Here is a 24,718-nt window from a genome sequence, read left to right as displayed (position 1 = left end):
ATAGTGGGGGAGGAGCTAGCCACCATTCAAGTTTTTAATTAAAGGTGCCAGCTCCCGGCTAACCCACTTCTATACCCATTGTACTGAGGCTCCAGTGTCCCCTAGTGGATGAAGGAGAAAGATCCAAAAACTAAAATAAACTTTTAAAATTTTTTTATATGCTATTGCTTTATTTCTACTTTGTGCGTGTTCAATTTCACAGTGTACGTGCATGAATAAATAAGTATATAAAGTGCTAAGCGCAGGCATGCAGAAATGAAGAAGGGACCAAGCTTATCTGTTTGTTGTATAACCACAGTCAAAGGTAGGGTAGAGCTCATTTCCCCTTCGCGCTAGGCAGGGGCTGGCAACTTTTAGACTGGGGGCAAATGCATGCAAGCGGCCCTGGCAGAGGAGTAGCGTAAAGCCAGGGTGCCCGAAGAACGTGCGTGCTACGGCGCCCCCCCCCCTCAAGTGTTCCAGGGAGGAGGCGGGTCTATATGTGATTAATGTAAGTAAAAATAAAGATTAGGGGCAGCCCCGTCGTGGTGCCCCTATGCAGTGACCCCTGTGCCCCAGGAGAGGACCCCCTTATGCAGGCCTCCAGTAGTGATCCCCCCTATGCAGTGCCCCTTATACAGTGCCCCCAGTAGTGGTCCCCCCTGTGCCCCCAGTAGTAAGCCCCTTATATAGTGCCCCCAGTAGTGGTACCCCCTATGCAGTGCCCCTTCTATAGTGCCCCCAGTAGCAGTCCACCCCCCATGCAGTGCCCCCAATAGTGGTAACCCTTATGCAGTGCCCCTTAAATAGTGGCCCCAGTTGTAGTCTCCCCCCTATGCAGTGCCCCCAGTATTGCCCTTTTTATAGACCCCCAGCAGTGGTCCCTCGATGCAGTGCCCCCAATGGTAGTCTCCTCCCCCCTATGCAGTGCCCCTAGTAGTAGTCCCCTCCCCCTATGCAGTGCCCCTAGTAGTTGTCCCCTCCCCTTATAGTGCCCCTAGAATTAGTAGTCCCCCGTTGCAGTGCCCCTAGTAGTAGTAGTCCCCCCCTTGTAGTGCCCCCAGTAGTAGTCCCCCTTTTGAAGTGCCCCCAGTAATAATCCCCAGTAGTGGTCTCTACCTTGCAGTGCCCCACCCTGTAGTCGCCCCCCCTTGTAGTAGTGGTCTCCTCCTTGTAGTGCCCCCAGTAGTAGTCCCTCCCTCTTGTAGTGCCCCCAGTAGTAGTAGTCCCCCCCTTGTAGTGCCCCCAGTAGCAGTAGTTCCCCCCTTGTAGTGCCTCCAGTAGTGGTTCCCCCCTTGTAGTGCCGCCAGTAGTAGTAGTCCCCCCTTGTAGTGCCCGCCCCTCCCTCAGTAGACACACGGTAAAAAAAACAAAAAAAACACTTACCTCAATCCCTGCTCCCGCCATCGCCATCCGTTCCTCCGTCTGTCCTTCCCGGGCCGCTTCTCCCATTGCCCACTGCGGGAGCCGGAAGATGGAGCGGCTCCTGCAGTGGGCGCAGCAGCAGCTAATGAGAATTTGGCAGACTCTCGTTGGCTGCTGATCAAAACAAACACACAGCTGCCGGTGGCTGTGTGTTTGTCACTTGTGTAGCGCTGACCAAACTCCGTCCGGTCAGCGCTACACACGCGGAGCAGTCAGTGTCACAGTGACACAGACTGCCCGCGGCCCGCATGCCGCTGTGGCCCCAGGGGCACATGGCACCCTGCCCCCCGGCCCAGCCTGCCACTGGTGCTAGGGACCTGGAAGTGACGTGAGAGAGGGCGGAAGTGCAGTTCCATGCCCATTAGGGCCACCTAAAGAAGAAAATTGTCCCCTCATGGGCTCGCTGCGCTCACCATGCTTCGGGCTCGGTGGCTCGCTACATTCGCCACAAGGTTATATTCCCCCACTATGCCCACGTGGATGGTAGGGAATGACGTTGGGCAGTAACTGATGACGTCAGGGTCCTCTCCACGAAGGGAATTTAGACATTACCTCAGAGGTATTCTCCACATAAAAGGTGTGGTCTTAGAATTGTGGGATGTTGACGAGGTAGATATATACTGCTTAGCCAAAACATTATGACTACCTGCCTTATATGCTATTGCTCTGCCGTGTGCCGCCATGAGAGGTCTGACCTGCAGAGCCATTGACTTATTGTTCCAACACTTTCCACAGATGCCTGATTGGAATGAGGTATGGTGAATATAGTGGCCAGGGCAACCCCTTGGACTCTTCATCGTGTTCCTCAAACCATTCTCGCACATTCCGTGCAGTATGGCCGGGCACTTTATCCTGCAATACGAGGCCGCTTCCATCAGAGAATACTGTTGGTATGAAAGGACCTGCATGGTCTGCAATGAGATTTAGATAGCTGGTACATGTCATAGTGACACCTACATGAATGGCCAGGCCCTGGGCATCCCAGCAGAACATTGCCCAAAGTATAAAACTCCCACTACCGGATTGTTTCCCACATCCTGGTGCCAGTTATACCCTAGATAGACTACGCACATGAAGCCTGTACCATCCACATGATGCATCCCTGGCCACCTGCTTCCATTCTCCATGGCCCAGTTCTGACGCTCACGTGCCCACTGTAGGTGTTTCGCAGGTGAACAGGGGTTAGCACGGGCACTCTGCCTGTCCTATGGCTACGCAGCAAGGTTTGGTGCTATGTGTGTCATGAGAAATTACCACCACCATCATTATACTTTCTGCGATTGTGCCACAGTAGCCCTTCTATTGGCTAAGACCAGATGGGATAGCCTCTGTTGATCTCTTGCATGGATGACATTTGGCGGTGGTGACCTCTGCACTGCCATTTTCCCCACCCGCGGGACACTGCGGCCTGCGGGAGGGGACAGAACCCGCAGGCTGTTTCAACAGGACGCCACGCCGCAGGGAAGGGTGCTTTCTGCTCTTTAGAAATAGGGCAGGGTGCGGCGCCCCGCTGAAACAGCCTGGCGGGAACGCTAATGACAGTGAGCACAAATTACATAATTTAATACATTTTGCCGAATTTATTAAGAGACTTTTGGCCTAGGAGTTCTTGGAAAGATTGGGCCTATAGCAAAGTAAAATGATAGCAGTATAGTTAAAAAAAAGAAGAAAACTAAATTCTGCAAGCTATACTATAAACAGACAAGCTTGACACATTTTTCACTTAGATCAGGGGGTCAGGGAACTTTTTTACCTTTTACCCCAAAATATATTTAGATACGCGGGCGTTACCCCCTTGATTTGAAAGGAAGGAGATCATATAGTAGTGACCCCATAGTTATGCTCCTGTAGTAGTGCCCCCATAGTTATGCCCCTGTAGTAGTGCCCCCATATAATTCCCCTGTAGTAGTGCCCCCATAGTTATGCCCCTGTAGTAGTGCCCCCATAGTTATGCCCCTGTAGTAGTGCCCCCATAGTTATGCCCCTGTAGTGCCACTTGTACAAAAAAAAAAACACTTACCTTAATCCCCGCTCCTGCATCCGCCTCCTTCCAGTCCGCCCGGCTGCTCCTCGGGACCATGGGAGAGATATCGTGACGTCTCTCCCATAGTGCGCATGGAGAGAGCCGGAAGCTGGAGTTCCGAAGAGAACTCCAGCCTCCGGCTAACGCGGCGCTGCAGGGAGCCGGGCGCCCGCTGGTAATAACATCTCAGCGGGCGTCCGGCTTAGAGCCTCCCTGCAGCACAGCCGGGCATGCGTATGAATCATTGAATGATTCATATGCATGCCCGGCTGTCCGTCCATTACCCCCAGGAATTTAATTTTTACCCCATGTGGGGTAATTTACCCCTGTTCCCTGACCACTGACTTAGACTGTGACACATAATCGGATGGATAGATAGATACACAAACTAAATTGAAATAACCGGGTTGAAGCATTAAAAAAAAAAAAAAAAGAGTCTGGCTAAGTCTTCTGTATCAACACTATATTTGTGAATGTAGCTTCCTAGAAGAGGATTATGCTGCACGATTTCAGAGCCTCTGTACAGGCGGCATGTGATGATTCTGTCTTTATTGCTAATTAAATGGCTCACATTAAAACTTGAAAAGGGTAATTTAGATGGCTCCCCATAGATAATAAAATCACTTGCACAGTGTCTGCTCTCTGCTGACACTTACAATTGATGCTAAGTGCACTTCATTTAAATAGATCAAAGGCGCGTCAACCCCAGGCCGGTGCAATCAGGAAATACAGCGATTTTATGTCTCTCATTTTCTTATTCTACGTCTTGTCTACCAGGAAAACCCCATTTAGATTCCCCAAGATAGGCAGCAGCAACAGCACTAGTTAAAAGTGAATTGAGTTCTATACACCAAGGTGGAATAACAGCCTCAGTTATGTTGTCTGTGCAATTTGATCAATTTACAAAAAAAAAAAAAGGAGAAAAATAAAAAACCAAAAAAAAAATTATTATTTTTTTTTAATTTCAATGCAAACATATAAAGGTTTGTGGTAGATAAACGCAGTAGAAATAAATTGTGGCTTTGGTATTTCAAGGGAGGATTGTTACAAAATTACTTTGTTGTAAGAAAGGTCAGAGGAGGTTTGATCAAGTTCCAGTAGTCAGTTCATCATCAAAACCCCTTCTGTTATTAGCTACACCCGATACACAATACAACACTGACCTTCCCGTATGACTAAAGCAAATAGATTACAAAGTTTACTTCTACTGGAAAAGGATATTATTCAGTGTTGCATAAAATATACTTGTTTTATAATGTATTGAGTCGCTTATAAAATATGCAATGTAGGGATATTGGTAAACTTAAAGTTGGGTACACACCAGGGCGACAGATTGGCCGTCCAGACGATCCACCATCCTATCTGATGACTCGTAAGTGCATACCCAATGTGTCGTGACTGACGTCACAACTGGGCGGACACATGTTGAGTTGTCAGTCACCGGCAGCCTCTGCAGAGAGTGTGCGGGCGGTTGGCTGACTGCCCATACAATACACACAGCACAATGCACCAATATATCTGCAGATCTATCTGCCATCATCTGTGCTGCACAGCCAAAGCAATATGTCTGTGAGCTATATCATTCACAGATATATCGTCACACACGATATATCGGTCAACCAATTGCACGCCCGATATATCGGCCAGTGTGTAGCCAGCATTAGAGACTTCCAAAAAAGTAAACTGAAAAATTGGTGCTGACAGATACCCGGCCAGATAGTTTACCATACTACTCAAAGAAAATAATAATAATAATAATGATAAAAAATATGTAACAAACACAAATAAATTTGTGCTACAGGAGTTAGCAAGAGTAATAAAGGCTGCTGCTGGTCTGACCGAGGACAGCCGGGTCCCTGCGCAATAACTCTGACAGGCGCCGGCTTCTGGGGGCTGCATTCACTGCAGCCCCGAGAAGCTGTGTGGGGCTGTCCGAAAGGCACAGCTAATCGCAGCCCGGACTAAGTCCCAGGGGGTTGGAGACACCTCCTCCTTCTGGGTCTGCCTGTCCTGTGTGTGACTGACAATGGGAAGCCACCTCCAGTCACAGTGTAGCCAGTGCGGTGACGGACTGCACTGGCTCACTGAAGTGGAGGACTTTCCTGCGGAGGGGGGCTGCAGCCCCTAGGTAAAATCCGCCACTGCTCTGCATCAGTTCTGGATCTAGCAAGTGATGGGCCGCGGTGCAAAAATTCTGGTGACTTTGAATCTTAGAACTCACTCATTAAACCGCTGGAAGTTCAGGCATCTCTTTCTTCATGAATAATGCTTCCACCAACAAACAGCTGTGGGCCCGATTCAGCAAGGAACGCAAATGCTGAGACGTACGCACCCGGCCACTGCGAAAATATGCAAATGAATGCGATCGCAATGCCTCCGCAGCACAATACTCAGACGCCAAGCACTTCATGAAGCCGCCCCCTTCCCTTTACTTACATCCGTAATCAGTCCAGATTACTGTCTACATGGGCCTGGAGCTGATATTTATGAAGGGCCTATTGCAGAGGTTCCCAAACTTTTTTGAATCACGGCGCCATAGAGTATCAGCATTGTTTTCAGGGCACCCCTAAGCCAAACACTTGTTATTGAGAAATCCTGAAAAAATTTAGTGAAGTAGTAAAGTGAAGTAAATTGTGATTACCTGTCATCCTTAGGGTCAGTAATGTGGTTGTGGACAGGTTTGCGCTTCTGTTTGTCCACATATTTACATTACATTGACTATTGTGTGTCGCTGCAGGGGGTTTGACAGTCGCTGCGATGGTGTAACTAGAGATGTGAGGGCGTAAGCTGCGAGGTGTGGTCTGCACAGGGGGTGTGGCCAGTGCCATGGGTGTGGCTATAGTGGAGTAATTACAATAAAAGTAGCGCTATGTGTGAAATAGTATGAACTCTATTGTCTGTCTTTCATTAAGTGCTAGAATAATTTAAATAAAATTAAAAAAAAAATCAAAATTGTTCACAGATCATTGTCATATTTCTATAAGTGTTCATCCCACATCCCTAGTCACTGCCGTAAATGAATAAATGAACTGCCTTCTTTAGCTGTTCCTTTTTAAAAAAATAAATATCTGCAATGGCAATACTGGACTAGGGCAGTAAGGGCTACCTTACTGTACAGCTGTGTATGCATGAGCTTGGTTGGGCATTAAGTTTTTTTTGTTAATTAAAAAAAAATATATAAGTTTAAAATAAAAAAATATATTTAAAATGATAAAAAAAAACTCAGAAGTCTTTACATATAAAAAATATATCTTTTTTGTTTCTTTGTTTTTTTAAAAATGTAATCTGTTATTGCCATCCTGAGATAGTGCTAATAGAACAGGTAGGACTGGGACGGGATGTACTAAAGGGGAAAATGCGGTAAAACCCCCGAAAATGCAGTTTTGGGGGGTTTTACCGCATTCCCCATATGTACAAAGCACCAATGGGTAATGCCATCTTCAGGTGGAGTTACCCAATAGAAGCCTATGGGCTTCTTATCGGTAAGCTCCTCCTTGGGAGGGATCCGATTGGATGCACACATACAGAGTCACCGTGCAGTATAGCTGGGACATGAGCAGCATGTATGCGCTGTGACACAGAACTGCACAGGACAGTGCAAACTGGAAGGACCAGCAGAGGGGATGGTGAGCACAAGGGGGGGGGGGCAATCTTCATAAAACAACTTTCTGGGGCCCCTGTACACCTTAATCCAGGGCCTGTCACCCTTCCTGTTTGTGCTGACACTGGGACTAATTCAGACCTGAGCGCTCGCAAGTGGGTTGATGTTGGCCCAGTGCGCATGCGCACGACGGAGCCGGCTCCGTCATGCACGAGACCCGGATAGCGACGGCCAAGCCGTCGCTATGGGTCTCGTACCAAAGGGGGCGTGCTGTCGATGGTGACTGACATGCCCCCTTTGGTGGGCGTGCCGGGGGCATGGCTGCCCAGACGGAGGCGTTCCTATGGGAACACCTACCGTCTGGGGCCGACCCCACTGACATCACAAGTGATGTCAGTGGGAGTGCTCTCAGCTCTGATAGAGCCGAAAGCACTCCAGGGCTTGCGGCAACAAGACCCTACCACAAGGGTCTCATTGCAAGCCCGATGGTCGCGATGGTCTTGACCATCGCGACCATCTTTTTGGCCGCTCGCTATAGCTGTGGGTGGCCACCCACAGCTATGCGAGCGGCCGGGAGGCCGCTCTATAAAAAGAGAAGGACGGCCCTGATTCAGAGCGAGCGCTCTGTCAGAGCGTCCGGCTCTGAATCAGGGCCACTGTCCCTTTGGGAGCGGTGGGGTGGGTGTGACATCACACATGTGCAGAGGTGGTACTCTATACAACGCAGGGAGGGCTTCTGAAGACTTCCATATCGCTTGCCACTCCTTGCACTCCCAGATCTGGGTCCAAGTCAAGAATCTGTCCCCTTATGTGCACCTCAAGCTCCTGTACACTCTTAATTTACCACTTGCGGGTAAGATGCCAGGGGACAGGATGCCGGACGTCTGTATACCAAAGCTGGAATCCTGACTCCCGTCAGGAAGCCGATGCTGTGATCCCAAAGGAATCAAGATACCAACGTCAGCATCCCGAACACCGGTATCCCAAAGGTAAGTATACGGGTAAGGGGTAGTGTTAGTCCGGTGTTGGGGGGGTTCGGGACATCCCGGGGAGGATTAGGGTTAGGCACCGACCGGGGAGGGTTAGGCTGCGGGGAGGGGGGTTTAGGGTTAGGCACCAACCCGGGAGGGTTTGGTTTAGGGTGCGGGAAGGGGGGGTTAGGGACCACCCAGGGGAGGTTAGGGTTAGAGGAAGAAAGGGGGAGGGTTAGGGTTTGGGTGCCGCTGTCGGTCTTCTGACCGGCGACATCCTGACCAGCGGTACATCATACAGATTTGTGTGTGTGTGTATATATATATATATATATATATATATATATATATATATATTAGATTTATATACTATACATACATGCATATATACACACATATATATATATATATATACACATACATATACACACACACACTATAAACACATTAGACATACATATACAGTCAGGTGCATAAATATTGGGACATTGACAGAATTTTCATATTTTGTCCTCTATTCATCACCACAATGGCTTTGAAATTAAACAAACAGGATGTGCTTTAACTGCAGACTTTCAGATTTAATTTGAGGGTAATTACATCCAAATCAGGTGAACGGTGTAGGAATTACAACGGTTTCTATATGTGCCTCACACTTTTTAAGGGGCCAAAAGTAATGGGACTATCAACGCAAAAGCTATTTCATGGACAGGTGTGGGCTATTCCCTCGTTATTTCATTATCAATTAAGCAGGTAAAAGGTCTGGAGTTGATTCTAGGTGTGACATTTGCATTTGGAATCAGTTGCTGTCGATTCTCAATATGAGATCCAAAGAGCTGTCACTATCAGTTAAGCAAGCCATCATTAGGCTGAAAAATCAAAACAAACCCATAAGAGAGATAGCAAAAACATTAGGTGTGGCCAAATCAACTGTTTGGAACATTCTTAAAAAGAAAGAACGCACCGGAGAGCTCAGCAACACCAAAAGACCAGGAAGACCACGGAAAACAACTGTGGTGGATGACAGAAGAATTATTCCCTGGTGAAGAAAAACCCCTTCACAACAGTTGGCCAAATCAAGAACACTCTCCAGGAGGTAGGTCTGTATGTGTCAAAGTCAACAATCAAGAGAAAACTTCACAAGAGTGAATATAGAGGGTTCACCACAAGATGTAAACCATTTGTGAGCCTCAAAAACAGGAAAACCAGATTAGAGTTTGCCAAACAATATCTAAAAAAGCCATTACAGTTCTGGAACAACATCCTATGGACAGATGAGACAAAGATCAACTTGTACCAGAGTGATGGGAAGAGAAGAGTATGGAGAAGAAAAGGAACTGCTCATGTTCCAAAACATACCACCTCATCAGTGAAGCATGGTGGTGGCAGTGTCATGGCGTGGGCATGTATGGCTGCCAATGGAACTGGTTCCCTTGTATTTATTGATGATGTGACTGCTGACAAAAGCAGCAGAATGAATTCTGAAGTGTTTTGGGCAATATTATATGCTCATATTCAGTCAAATGCTTCAGAACTCATTGGACGGCGCTTCACAGTGCAGTTGGACAATGACCCAAAGCATACTGCAAAAGCAAGCAAAGAGTTTTTTAAGGCTAAAAAGTGGAATGTTATGCAATGGCCAAGTCAATCCCTTGACCTGAATCCGATTGAGCATGCATTTCACTTGATGAAGACAAAACTGAAGGGAAAATGCCCCAAGAACAAGCAGGAACTGAAGACATTTGCAGTAGAGGCCTGGCAGAGCATCACCAGGGATGAAACCCAGCGTCTGGTGATGTCTATGCGTTCCAGACTTCCGGCTGTAATTGCCTGCAAAGGATTTGCAATAAAGTATTAAAAAGTGAAAGTTAGATTTAGGATTATTTAGTTTGTCCCATTACTTTTGGCCCCTTAAAAAGTGGGAGGCACATATAGAAACCGTTGTAATTCCTACATCGTTCACCTGATTTGGATGTAATTACCCTCAAATTAAATCTGAAAGTCTGCAGTTAAAGCACATCTTGTTTGTTTAATTTCAAAGCCATTGTGGTGGTGAATAGAGGCCAAAATATGAAAATTCTGTCAATGTCCCAATATTTATGTACCTGACTGTATATATATATACACATTTTACATACATATACAGTATATTATATACACATTACAATATATCTATATATATACTTCTATAGATAGACAGACAGACACACACAGACAGACATTACACCCACCTCTGGTTATGTACACTTTTCTGAGTTTTCTCACTAGTGTCCGGCTGCAGTGTGCCAGCGCAGTTGCCAAGGAGGGGTGAGGGGTCAGTGGCTGGGCTTTAGAAAACCCAGGGGCAGAGTTATTAGCATCCCGGTATACAGATGAAGGGGCGGAGCTTAACGCAACTCTGAATGCAGTGTCGGCCTGTCTGGAGGCGGAGTTTTGGACAGTCTGGGGGCGGAGCTATGAGCAGGCCCGAGGATAAGCGGGGATTCAGGCAACGGGGCCGGGGGTGGAAGGAATGGGAGATAATCCTGCGGAATGGACGGGGCTTTGGAACGCTGTAGTGGACTGGTGACAGGAAAAGTTTTTTTTCCTGTCAACACAGTATGCACTGCAGTAGGTCCTGTGGGCCTATTTTCATGGGGTGGCCTGGAGCTGGAGCTCCACCCGCCCCATTGTTAATCCGGCCCTGTCCGTAATACTGAGCAAGACTGCGAAAACATTGGTACAATCGAGTAACATCGGACCCATACGCAATGTAGTGGTTGACCTGACCTCATTCAGGAATGGCTAAACTTCCTGCGCGCAGTGAGTGCTCAGGCAGCGTATGGGTTCGCTGTGGATAATTCATGTACGCCCCTGTAAAGGCGTTCAAACGCACTGGCACGAATGCGTTCGTTCGACCCCCCCCATCACCACACACAAATGGCACTTCCTGTCAATCACTCTGACATAGGTCTGCGTGGCTAGTTTGCACACACTCATTGCGCAGTACACAACAATCGGACGATTGCGTATGTTTAAGCAACTGCATTCCTTACTGAATCAGGCCCTGTATCAGATGATATATGGAAGTGGGGACATATCTGTATTCCCCAATTATATATTTTTCCATCAGCTTGGTTCTGCCTCCTATTAGGGGATGCCTTCTGCAGTAACCCATCTGCCAGGACCCTGGGGTTTAACTTTTTTTTAAACCTAGAAAACCTACAGTTGAAGTTATTTTATCAATGTGGGCCTCAGGCATTATAACACAAGTCAGGGCGCAGGCCAAGCCTGTGTAACTAGATTTTACTGTAGTTGTGACCTAAGGCCTGTCGTAGCAACCTGGGGACAGGTTCTATAAAGTTATTACAAACAAGTCAAGTAAACTCATTCATCGCTTATTTAAAAAAAAAAAACCTACAATAAAACTTTAGCAAAAAAAGGAAGTCACTTGTGCCGCTTAGACAATATCAAAAATTCAACATATATAGCCAAAGGAAAGAACATGTATGCCATACTTTCACAAAAAAGGAAAACAAAGTAGTAATTTTGCTGGACATATATACATAAGAAAAAAAGCTACAAGCTGTCAGAAGAACGTAGAAGCTTGCTTGGTCGTCAGAATCAATCAACGCGGGCCGAGGGGAAAGTCTGCGCTGCGCGCTGTACACTATTACTCGGGCAGTCAAAACTAATTTTGCAGATAATTCACAGGGGCAATCAGCAGCTTAGCCCAATTAATATCACGCTGACTACTGAGACTTGCACCAGCCCAGGGGCAGAACTACGGGAGACAATGGAGGCGCCTGACGCCGGGCTCCAGCACTGAAGGGGCACCTCCTCCATTGCCCACAAGATATTCACCCCACTTAGAGCTGTAATTATATACCCGGAGAGTACCGTCACGGCCACCCAATACATGACACCTCTTCCAGGCACCTGAGAAGCCACCATACACTAGTGGAGAGCTCCATGTCAGACCACCAGCTGCCACCTCCGTCCATCTATAGCCTGTCCCTACTCATTGGCGTCGCTGCTCTTCAGCAGCTTCTTTTGAGAGTGTGACACAACCAGCGCCCCCCTCATCCACAACTCTCCATCCCACTCCTCCCTGGGGACAGCCCTAGCCGTGGACCATTGCAACAGTCCTGGGCCCCCCACATCCACAACTCTCCGTCCCACTCTTCCCTGGGGACAGCCCTAGCCGTGGACCCATGCAACAGTCCTGGTGCCCCCCACACCCACAACTCTCCGTCCCACTCTTCCCTGGGGACAGCCCTAGCCGTGGACCCATGCAGCCATCCTGGCGCCCCCCACACCCAGAACTTTCCATCCCACTCCAACCAGCCCTAGCCGCAGCAGAGTCCTGGCAGGCCCGAGGATAAGCGAGGCTGCAGATCTTCTTTCAGGAGCTGGATGTCAACAAGGATGCATCGAACGGAGCTGCGGGTAAGAGGGCATGGAAGGTGGGGGCCTGGGGCACCAGCGACTGAGTCTGGGGGGGCAGATCTTTGGTGGAGCAACTTCCCGGCATATGATGCAGTCGGCTTTCGCAGCTCTGCTGCAAAATGATGCAAATGACTGCGATCGCAGTGCCGCTGCAGCACAACATAAAGACGCCCACTTCACTTTACTCACATCCATAATACCTTACAAGTTTGCCCAAAACATCGGGCACCATCGAAGCCTCATGCACAATTAAGGCAGGTAAGAACTCACAAACTGCTAAACCTCCTGTCGGTATCTAGAGGTCAGGCTGCGTATGCCATGGCGGGGGCTTAACTATGCACGCCCCTGTAACGGCGTTCAAACGTACTGACACACTTTCGTTCGCACAACCACCATCCACAAACTGTACTTCCTGTCAATCACTCTGCGATGGGTCTGCGTACACACTACAATCGCATTCCAGATCGCAATGGCTAGTTCGCGCACTGCAATGTATACCTAGATTGTAAAAATGGTCTGTCTCCGTGTGCGTCTCAGCACTTGCAACCCTTGCCTAATCAGGCCCTCAGTCCTCAAAGCCACCACATCAGGTGGTCTTCCTCCCCATCAGGGGTATCAAAAGGGCTCCCCAGCCCATATCAGGTGGCATTCACCTCCATCAGGAGGATTCTGAGACTCTGAGCCTCATGCAAGTTGCACCATGCAGGTCACTATCTTATCTGTGACTAATGCATACAGATGAGGCTTGCCTACCCTCACGATTTGGCCGGGAGCCTCCCGAAAATCGGGTGCAGCTCCCGGCCCCCCTGAAAGGCAGGCCAACCTCCCGGCAGCCGCCTATCCCACCGTCGCCAAAGCCCCCGCGATTAATACTTAAATCCCCGCAGCGGAGGGGGCCGGTGAAGAGATTCATTTTGGCCCCGTCCCCTGCTCCACAATGCCTGTATTATCGGCATTGTGTAGTGGGGCGGGGCCAAAATGACCTGATTGCGTGGCCCCGCCCCATCCCACAAAAATCCATCACACATCCGGCCACTCCCCATTGTCCCGGCCACGCCCCCCATCCTGCCGATCTGGCTGCTCCCTCCTGGAAGGAGCAGCCATAAAGTCGGCAAGTATGATACAGATGTGTCCACAAACATCTATACTCCAATGCGGCACATAACTCGTGAGCGCAGAGTGACTCGGTAGCGCCGAGCATCTTTTCATGGGAATTTTTCCATTCAAATGCATTTTATTCGCACAGCGAATGTGAGCATCTTACTTGCACAATGGGAATGTGAGCATCAGAACTGGAGTATAGAGCAATGGAAGAAGTCGGCTTGGTCTGATAAATCACGTTTTCTTTTACATCATGTGGATGGCCGGGTGTGTGTGCATCACTTACCTGTGGAGGAAATGGCACCGCCGCACCAGGATGGGAAGAGGGCAAGCCGGGAGAGGCGGTGTGATGCTCTGGCCAATGTTTTGCTGCTGGGAAACCATGGATCCTGGAATTCATTTGGATGTTACTTTGACATTTACTACCATGGAGGCACCAAATCACAACTTACAGGACCCAAGGCTTTGCTGTTAACGTCTTGGTGCCAGATACCACAGGACACTTTCAGAGGTCTTGTGGAGTCCATGCCTCGAAGGGTCAGAGCTGTTTTTGGCGGCACAAGGGGGAGCAGTGACACTAGTGCGCATGCGTGACCTACAGGTAACGCATGTGCACAAAAGCTCCGGCGTCTGGCAGAAGGAGCCAGATAGGTGCGGAGGGATCCAATAGAATGGCTCTTTGCAACCGGGGACTCCTTCCCATAGGGTAGAAGTGGGTTGTGAGCTGTGGGCAGGAGCAAATGCCATTTGAAGAAGGTGAATGCTCCCGCAGTCAAGCTTAGAAAATATTGTATTTTCAGAGTTTGATGAATTTTATCCCCATACTAGTGGGGACAGCGGGCCATTCCGGGAGAGGAAAGTAAGTAGGAGATATCTTTGATACTAGTGTATGGGGACAGCAATCCATTCCGGGAGAGGAAGGTAAGTAGGAGAAATCTGTGATACTAGTGTATGGAGACAGCCGGCCATTCCAGGAGAGGAAGGTAAGTAGGAGATATCTGTGATACTAGTGTATGGGGACAGCAGGCCATACCTGGAGAGGAAGGTAAGTAGGAGATATCTGTGATATCTCCTGCTTTACCTTCTTGATGAATGGCCCGAATATTTAATTTCTACAATTTCCGGGAGTGAAAGGTAAGCAGGAGATATCTGTGATACTAGAGTATGGGGACAGCGGCCATTCCGGGAGAGGAAGGTAAGCATGAGATATCTGTGATACTAGTGTATGGGGACAGCGGGCCATTCCACCAGAGGAAGGTAAGCAGGAGATATCTGTGATACTAGTGTATGGGGACAGCGGGCCATTCCACCAGAGGAAGGTAAGTAGGAGATATCTGTGATACTAGTGTATGGGGACAGCGGGCCATTCCGCCAGAGGAAGGTAAGCAGGAGATATCTGTGATACTAGTGAACGGGCAGCGGGCCATTCCTGGAGAGGAAGGTAAGTAGGAGATATCTGTGATATCTCCTGCTTTACCTTCTTGATGAATGGCCCGAATATTTAATTTCTACAATTGCAGGTGAAAAATTTCATTTTTCACCTGCTTTTGTAGAAATTAAATGATGATGAATAGAGCCCATTGAATATAATTTGTAAAAAATTATAACAGTTACAGGAAACCATTTTCAAAACATGTTACCTAAATTGTTAATTCTCAGTAACCGTGGAAACAGAATAAATCGCAGCTTCCGGCTCATGTAATTACCACAGAAACTAATGATTTTGAATGTATAAAAATCACAATTTGGTGCCAGAGCAAATCACTTTCCACAGATGTCAAACTTATATGCTGATTGCCCTTCATTCTGCATTTGCATTACTGCACGGGTAGATGTACTAAAAGTCTTGGAGAGAATATATTTAGAGAAGTGGTTCCTGCGCACTGAGCAAGTATGTTGCGGCAAGCTGCTAACACTCATAGGCTACCCTCTGCCTATCAATAATTGTTCCAGTAAAATTAGTAAGCAGGTTTAGCACTCAACCTATTGATGGCTAAACTGTAGCAATCTTAGTACCCTCTATGTGAGTCAAGGATGGTGAATGACACTAACTTTTATATAAGTATTTTACTGATGGATAAATCAAAAAGTTGTACAAAAGCAGTAGGGACAAATAAAACCTGCTGCTATCAAAAATGGAAAATAAATGATAAAATACAAGCTAATCTGTCTAATTGTGAACTGATTAGATACAACAATATTAATAATAAAAAAATAAAAAAGTTCAGGTTCCTTGGTGATTAGTCTCTAAACGGGAAGCTCAGATAATTGTGGTCACTGTATAGTAGTATAGCAGACTGCGGCGTCCCGCTTATCTGCTTGATTAAAGAAAGTCTGTGCACATACCAGTAGAAGCTGTTGTTGCCCTTGGTGACGGGAACCGGACTTCCTCACGTTTGTAACCCAGAGTGTGGATGGTGGCCGGTGCTCCGGGTGAAGCCTGCTCTGGCTGCATCTAAGGGATGCCGGGCTCCGGGCAGCCGCGGTTTTAGGTTTAGGACTCCCAAGGGGGGACTTAGGGTTAGACACCACCCTGGGAGGTTAGGGTCAGGCTAGGGAAAGGGGGGATTAGAGTTAGGCATCCTCGGAGGGAGGTTAGGGTTAGGTACCCCCCCGGGGACTTAGGTTTAGGTGGCGGGGAAGGGGAGTTAGGTTTAGGCATTTAGAGGGGGGATTAGGATTAGGCACAGGGGGGAGGGGGGAGGTTAGGGTTAGACACCCTAAAGGAGGGTTAGGGTGAGGGGGTAGAATTAGGTTAGTTTACACTTACCTTTAGGACGATCGGGATTTCCTCCTCTGTCGGGCTGCCGCTGCTGGGATTTGCCATGCGGCCGGCGGTGAATCATACCAAATGCGTATAGAGGCCCATTTCCAGCAACCATCACTCCAGTATTCTAATGGTACATTGTGTTTGCTAAGCGCGTTAGAAGACTAATGGATGATTACAAAACCCTTTAAAACCCTTTTGCAACTATGTTAGCACAGCTGAAAATGGGTTTGCTTGTTAGAGAAGCTATAAAACTGGCCTTCCTTTGAGCTAGTTCAGTATCTGGAGCATCACATTTGTGAGTTCGATTATACTCTCCAAATGGCCAGAAAAAGAGAACTTTCATATGAAACTCAACAGTCTATTCTTGTTCTTAGAAATGAAGGCTATTCCATGTGAGAAATTGCCAAGAAACTGAACATTTCCTACAACGGAGAACAGCACAAACAGGCTCTAACCAGAGTAGAAAGAGAAGTGGGAGGCCCCGATGCACAACTGTGCAAGAAGACAAGTACATTAGAGTCTCTAGTTTAAGAAGTAGACACCTCACATGTCCTCAACTGGCAGCTTCATTAAATGGTACCCGGAAAATGCCAAAGTCCCCCCCGGGGGTGCCTAACCCTAACCCTCCCTCCCCCTAGCCTAACCCTAACCCTCCCGGGGGGCTGCCTAACCCTAAGTCCCCCCGGGAGCCCTAAACCTAACCCTCCCCCCATGCAGCTGTCCGCTTGTGGCGCCCGGCATCACTACGATCGTGATCCCGGGCGTCGGTCTCCCGGCGTCGGGGAAATGCGGGCGTCTACATCTAGACACCCTTGCCGGGATAAGAGTCGGGAAGCCGGCTGCCGGTATTTAGGCAGTCGGCTTCCCGATTGCCTCCCTCGTAAATAAACCCCTTAGATTCTATTACAAATTCAATAAAAAAATGCAATGCACATACGCATATGCATGTGTACAGATCGCGCAAGGAAAACTCTGGGAGTAAATAAAAGACTTGGACAGGCTATATGTGGGCCTAAAAGATCATAAACTACTAGCAAAGTGGAATAACATCGTATCATATATAAATGATTAATACCCGACAGAATCTAACAACCTAGAAAGTATCCACGCTAGGAACACAAATACAGAAGGATGATGAAATGAAGGGGGATCCTACAGCATAATAATAATGCAAACCAGCAAGGCGCTGCTCATCGTTCCCCAGTGCTTATGTACTGGTATAGCTTCGGTCAATAGTGCTTTGTTGTGATTTAAATTGTAGGGAGCTTGTTTATCTATAGGACTGATGAATCAGCAGATAAGTACAGATAATGGCAGCAGTTACATCATTTGCCCTTGCTGCTGGTGATAAGGAGCAGCTGGAAGGTGTAGCAATCACCTCACTTCCATCCATCCAGGATCTGTTGCACAGTGGCCATTCGGAGGTATTATCCACTCACTGGAGGTATAAACCCCCTGCTTAAAAATGCTGTATGTGATTAAGCAATGCTGTAGCTAATGGTGGGTGAAGCAGCAAGCATGTGCTTGATAAGTCATTGGCGGCAGGAGGTCTTAGTGCTGGGTAAACACTCTGTAACCCGTATCCTAAACGCGTTTCGCTGTAACCAGGGGACAGCTTTTTCAAAAGCGGGGATAATGTGACAGGGAGCCAGCGTAGTGACTGGCAAACAAAAGGTATGGGCAACATCACTTCTTAAATAGAACCCATCTTAGTAAATTTACCCCTTAGACATCAAACTTGGGGAACAGAGGAGGGGGGTTGGATTTCAACAGAGAGGGAGAGGGGAACTTGGCAAGGGGGGAAAGACGTTTACTTCAGTTTTTTAACTATTCATATCTGTGAATAGAAGTAAATTTGGCTATTTTCTGCCTAGAGGCGTAATCTAAGATCCAAGAAAGTGATCAGCTCACTGATAGAAAAGCTGTAGAGGGAGAAGAAAAGATGACCAAAGAGTGCTGAATCAGGAGAGAGTTCCCCTGATGTAGAGCTCTCCTGCTAGAGTTCTGGGTTTGTAACAGGAGGGGTGACATATACCGCAATAACTATAGAGAGGGAGTCTCAGGTATCTTAGGTAAGGAGGGAGACCAGGGCATGTTTGAAAGATAAGGTGCCAGAGAAAAGGGTTAGACTAACAAGGTGGGCAATGTGGGAGCAGGTCTCGGGGTTGAGGGTCCAGAGGATGCAGCAGGGGAACGAGCAGGGTGGAAATGAAGACATGGCCTTGCAGTATTGCTTAGTGAGTGAGAGAGAGTTATCGGAGGGAATGAATCTGGGGACGTGGGTAAGAGATTACCTCCAAAGGCACTCAACAGAGATCAGGTTTGGAGAAAGTGGGTCAAATTAGAGTGTTAAAGTTGAGGACGAGACAGTCATAGAATGATGGTGACAGCTGAGGAAGTAGAGTCAAGGGCAGGGGTAAGGGCACATCATTGAAGGATACATATTGGTCAGGGAAAGAGAGGGTAGCATGTGGGAGGGAAAACTGGTGGGGTCAAGGGCTTCAAGGTTTTACCTATTAAGAGTGATCTCAAGGGAGGATAGGGGAGCAAAAGGAGGGAAATGAAGAACGAGAAGTGGTGATGGTGGGATTATAATGTATCCAAATCATGTTACGTAAATCTAAGAAACCTCTAAAGAATACATCCATACAATAACTCTAATTCATGCCCTCATTATTGACAAAGGGGTGGGGGGGAGGGGCAGAGATATCAGTGTACCGGGCCCCAAGATTTCTGTTGCTGGCCCTGTACTGGCACCAAAAAAGCAAAATGTATCTATGCTGGAATGAATGGACTTGTGGTGTATAGGTTTGTTGAATAATAAAATAAAATAGAATCTTCATCCATAACCCTTGGAAGTGTGGGGCAGGCCATGACGTCGAGCAGTGTTTCTTAAACTTGTTCTCATAGAACCCTGACAATGCGTGTTTTCAAGGTATCCTCAGGAATAATTAGTAGGGTAGTACTGCCTGTAGATCAGTCAATTAACACACCTGTGAGATGACCTGGAAAACATTGTTAGGGTTCAATGAGGACCATGTTTGATCGGGTTTTGAGAAACACTAATGTAGCAACCATGTTTAAGCTTTGACAGGGTTAAGAAAGAAACCCTTTAAATAGAAGGCTTAAGCAATATGTGTAGGCAGCCTATCAATTCACCAGGACGTAACCAAGACTTTTTATGCCTGGATGTACGGTATACAATCGGGAAACCGGCTGCCTTAATACCGACAGCCCGCTTCCCGACTGTCATATCCCGGCGAGGGTGAAATGCCGGGTGTCTAGATGTACACGCCTGACATTTCCCCGACGCCGGGAGACCGGCATCCCGATCGAAGGGATGCCGGGCGCCGCGAGCGGACAGCTGTGGGGGGGGAGGGTTAGCTTAGGGCCCCATGGGGGGACTTAGGGTTAGGCACCCCGCCTGGGAGGGTTAGGCACCCCCGGGGGGGTATTTCATACCGATTCCGGATGTACTGTAGACAGGTTGGGGACCTTTAATAGACTGAACCAACTAAGTCGCACAAGTGTCCTAGTAGGTCACTTATTACGGGAGCCCTGTATATACCCCATTCTAGCAAGATTCCCGTTAAAGCTGTAAATGTGATGAAGCCTTAAGCTCCGTACACACGGAGCAATCAGACAGATCAGACAACAATGAAGATATCGTTTTCTGATCGTCCCGCGTGTGCTGGATGTTCGATATCGAACATCCAGCACATGCACCAACCCCCAAACGACTATAACGACCCACGATCGACGATCGCGGGTCCCTATAGTAACCGGGCTATCGACCAGGTTGGCCTGCATGCACGGGCACGGATGGTCGATATCAATATCGATATCGACCATCGCCCGTGCATGCAGTCCAACATGGTCGATAGCAATCGGCGATCGCGGGTCCCTATAGTAACCAGGCTATCGACCAGGTTGGCCTGCATGCACATGCGCATCGACAGTCGTTTGGGGGTTGGAAGGACCCAAAAACAGGATGATATGAACGATAACGATATCGTTATCGTTCATATCGTCCTGTTTAATCGTACCATGTGTACGTACCATAAGAAAGAACACATTTTTCTTGGAAAAAAAACAAAACAAAACACCAGTCTACTTGTGTGCTATTTAACACATTACAATGCAGACACACTAGAACTTGTGACCCAGAAATTATAACCAATCCATATCAGCGCTCCTCAGATAAAGAGGATCACACAACAGATGCGGATGGTCCTGAAGATTGGGATATTGATCGTAATGCTGGAAGCTGGTAACGTGTTCAGCTTAAGCATGACAGATGAGCCTTAAAATGGTCAATTATCTGTGAAAATCTATATCTGTTCATTAATGCGGGGTTTAAAAGTGTACAGACTGCCCAGTCCTGCAGGCAGCATTGTGCAACAGTTATATATGGTGAGGTGTAAGTACATAGGCCAGAGATACACTGCTTAATCATTCTGTACAAACAATAATCTGACCCACAAGTATTCATCTATTAAATATTCTCCCATCCCATATCCATCTATCTATCTATATATACACACACACACACACACACCTGCCTAAGAAACAGTAGCTTTGGCAACAGCAATACTAAATGGGTCTTGAAAACAGCTAATAAGTCACTAACACAACTGCTTGGAAAATGAGCAATGTCAGCTGCAAGGTTAAGCTTATAGTGAAAGAATGAAGCATTGACAAGGATGACAATGAAACAGGCAACTTGAGAGCAAATGATATGGTAATGATTCATGTTATCCTCATCGGAAGATACAAAGCAAGGTAATACTCTGCGTGGAAAAGCCGCAGACTTCACAGAGATTTTCAGAAACAATAAAGAGAAGGAATTTCTAGTAGCACGGTTTGTAAGCATCTAAATAAATTTTATTTTCTTACATCATTGTAAGAGAGATTTATTTAGGATTTATTACCGTCAATCAACACAAAATACTGTGTACTGTCAAATAAAAAAAGCTTCATCTTCATTAATTACAGACAGACACTTATTGATAAGATCTATGGGACCTCATTCAGACCAGCTCGCAAGCGCTATGTGCTCGCAAGCGGGTCGATGGTTGTGCAATGCGTGTGCGCAAGCCCCGTAGCAAGTGAGAAATTCACTTGCTTCGGGGCTCGCTACAAACGAGGCGACAGCTCGCCCCGTTTTGTCGGCTTGGACAAACGGAGGCGTTCCAGAAGGAATTTATTTGAGCAGGAAGCTTACTGGGGCTTGCGGCAGATGAGACCCTACCACAAGGGTCTTGTCGCAAGCCCGATGGTCACGACCATCACCTGGCCGCTCGCAAAAGCTGTGGGTGGTCACCCACAGCTTAGCGAGCGGCCAGGAGGCCGGGTTTAAAAAAAGAAAAAAGCAGCAGTCCTCAATCAGAGCGAGCTCTCGCTTTTTGCGAGCGTCTCTGAATGAGGTCCTATATTCGCACCTCCTTAAAGCCTGGTTTGGGTATGGGATGCTGGCGCCCGGGATCCCGGCAGTCAGAATTCCGGCGCCGGAATCCTGACAAGGTTAGGATACCGACACCTGCAGGGAAGGCCGTAACTAGGGTAGTGCGACCTGTGCCATGGGCACCGCAGGGCAGGGTGTGTTGTTTGGGCCTGTCCACACCCCCTTGATAAATAGGCCCCTTAGTCTTTTCCAGAGCACAGCAGGTTTTTCTCCATCATCTAGATCTTGCATCATCCAATCTGCTCTCCCTTTTGACATGTTCCAGTCCCTGAAGCAGAGTAGCATCTCCACAACAGTATGGACCCGGCATCATTCTTCCCAATAGTGACAGTGTTGTCATTACCGGAGCAGGGTGGCACTGCGCCCTGCGCTGGCCCTGCCCCCTGAACATGTGATGTCACAATTTCACTAGCACCTCAGGACACTCTGGCAGCGGCGGTACAAGCTGCAGAGCGTCCTCTGCAAAAGCGAGACTGGCTGCAGGCTGCCCGTTCCAGGCACCCTGCAAGCCAAATACGGGGTGTTTGGGGCAGCGACAGTGCAGGCTCCAAGGCCCTGCGGCCTGCTCCCTAGGCAACGGCGCCACTTGCATAGCCCTAGTTACAGCCCTGAGTGTTCTAGACAGGATGCGCATCGATAGTTTTGTGCCACACATAGCAGCTAGCACTGAAAGCAAAGGTCTCATCAGGGAATCGGTATGATTTACCACCGGACGCACAGCGGCTGCCGGACTTGGGTGAAAATCCCGATCGTCCCTAAGGTAAGTATTAACTAACCTAATTCTCTCCCCTAACCCTAACCTCCCCCCCCAGTGCCTAACCCTAACCTCCCCCCCAGTGCCTAACCCTAATCCCCCCTTCCCCGCCGCCTAGACCTAAGTCCCCCGGGGGTTGCCTAACCCTATCCCCCCCTTCCCGTAGATTAAACCTAACCTCCCGGGGGGGGTGCCTAACCCTAACCTCCCCCCCCCACCCCCCCGCGGCTATCCGCACTCGGCGCCTGGCGTCCCTTCGATCGGGATGCCAGGCGCCGGTCTCCCGATGTATGTCTAATGACAGGCATCTAGATTTAGACACCTGTCATTTAACCCTCGCCGGGATTAAGCAGTCGGGAAGCCGGCTGTCAGGGTTAGGTCCGCTGGCTTCCCGACTTCATCAGACCATCTAGTTTGTAAACGCACTAACCAACTTCAGGACCTCTCTCAGACAGATGTATTTATTTGGAAAACTAATTAAAACACCTTAATAGCTCCATGAATAGGCTTCACTCTATTAATTGTGCAACCGATAGTACTAAGTTGGGGCCAAAACCCTCAGAGACGCCTAACAGCTCAAGTTTTCCAGCTCTCCTAGCTCATGCACAGTGGCATACAGTACTTACTTACACATTTTAGAATATCCCCAGTTGGTCTGGAAAACATGACCTGTTAGGGGTCTCTGTGGATCCAGTTTGGCCACTACTGCGCTAGGGATTATTTGAGAGAATCTTATCATAAATTTTCAAAAAAATTCAGCTATATACGTAACAAAAAGATGCTGAAAGTAATTTTTTGTTCACTATTATCTTTACATAACATTTTTGGGTAATCTCTAGTAAGAACAAATAAATTCTGAATAAATCCATTTTAATGCCATGATGTAAGAAAATGTTTGCGATGCATCAGGATCCCAGTAGCCGCTGATGACAGCTTATGAACAGCTGATTACCTATTGGCATTAAGAAGACTCCAGTAACACCGTATACAGTCAGGTCCATAAATATTGGGACATTGACAGAATTTTCAGATTTTGGCCTCTATTCACCACCACAATGGTTTTGAAATGAAACAAACAAGATGTGCTTTACCTGCAGACTTTCAGATTTAATTTGAGGGTAATTACATCCAAATCGGGTGAACGGTGTAGGAATTACAACGGTTTCTATATGTGCCTCCCACTTTTTAAGGGGCCAAAAGTAATGGGACTATCAACTCAAAAGCTATTTCATGGACAGGTGTGGGCTATTCCCTCGTTATTTCATTATCAATTAAGCAGGTAAAAGGTCTGGAGTTGATTCTAGGTGTGACATTTGCATTTGGAATCAGTTGCTGTCAACTCTCAGATCCAAAGAGCTGTCACTATCAGTGAAGCAAGCCATCATTAGCCTGAAAAATCAAAACAAACCCATCAGAGAGATAGCAAAAACATTAGGTGTGGCCAAATCAACTGTTTGGAACATTCTTAAAAAGAAAGAACGCACCGGAGAGCTCAGCAACACCAAAAGACCCGGAAGACCACGGAAAACAACTGTGGTGGATGACAAAAGAATTATTTCCCTGGTGAAGAAAAACCCCTTCACAACATTTGGCCAAATCAAGAACACTCTCCAGGAAGTAGATGTATATGTGTCAAAGTCAACAATCAAGAGAAGACTTCACAAGAGTGAATATAGAGGTTTCACCACAAGATGCAAACTATTGGTGAGCCACAAAAACAGGAAGACCAGATTAGAGTTTGCCAAACAACATCTAAAAAAGCCATTACAGTTCTGGAACAACATCCTATTGACAGATGAGACAAAGATCAACTTGTACCAGAGTGATGGGAAGAGAAGAGAAGGAAAGGAACTGCTCATGATCCAAAACATACCACCTCATCAGTGAAGCATGGTGGTGGTAGTTTCATGGCGTGGGCATGTATGGCTGCCAATGGAACTGGTTCCCTTGTATTTATTGATGATGTGACTGCTGACAAAAGCAGCAGAATGAATTCTGAAGTGTTTCGGGCAATATTATATGCTCATATTCAGTCAAATGCTTCAGAACTCATTGGACAGCGCTTCACAGTGCAGATGGACAATGACCGGAACATTCTGCAAAAGCAACCAAAGAGTTTTTTAAGGCTACAAAGTGGAATGTTATGCAATGGCCAAGTCAATCCCTTGACCTGAATCCGATTGAGCATGCATTTCACTTGAT

At 47.5% G+C, this 24,718-nt stretch overlaps 1 protein-coding gene across 2 annotated transcripts in view; it reads right to left on the bottom strand.

Moving 5' to 3' along the window:
- MEGF6 (multiple EGF like domains 6) overlaps positions 1–24,718 on the bottom strand; it is a 433,964-nt gene that overhangs the window by 242,368 nt on the left and 166,878 nt on the right. The window lies entirely within an intron of this gene.

This window comes from Taudactylus pleione, unplaced genomic scaffold, assembly GCF_031769625.1.
Source record: "Taudactylus pleione unplaced genomic scaffold, aTauple2 ptg000554l, whole genome shotgun sequence".
NCBI classification, from domain to species: Eukaryota; Metazoa; Chordata; class Amphibia; order Anura; family Myobatrachidae; genus Taudactylus; species Taudactylus pleione.
Note: the sequence above shows the minus strand (reverse complement) of the source record. Positions and strands in the feature narration are given on the sequence as shown.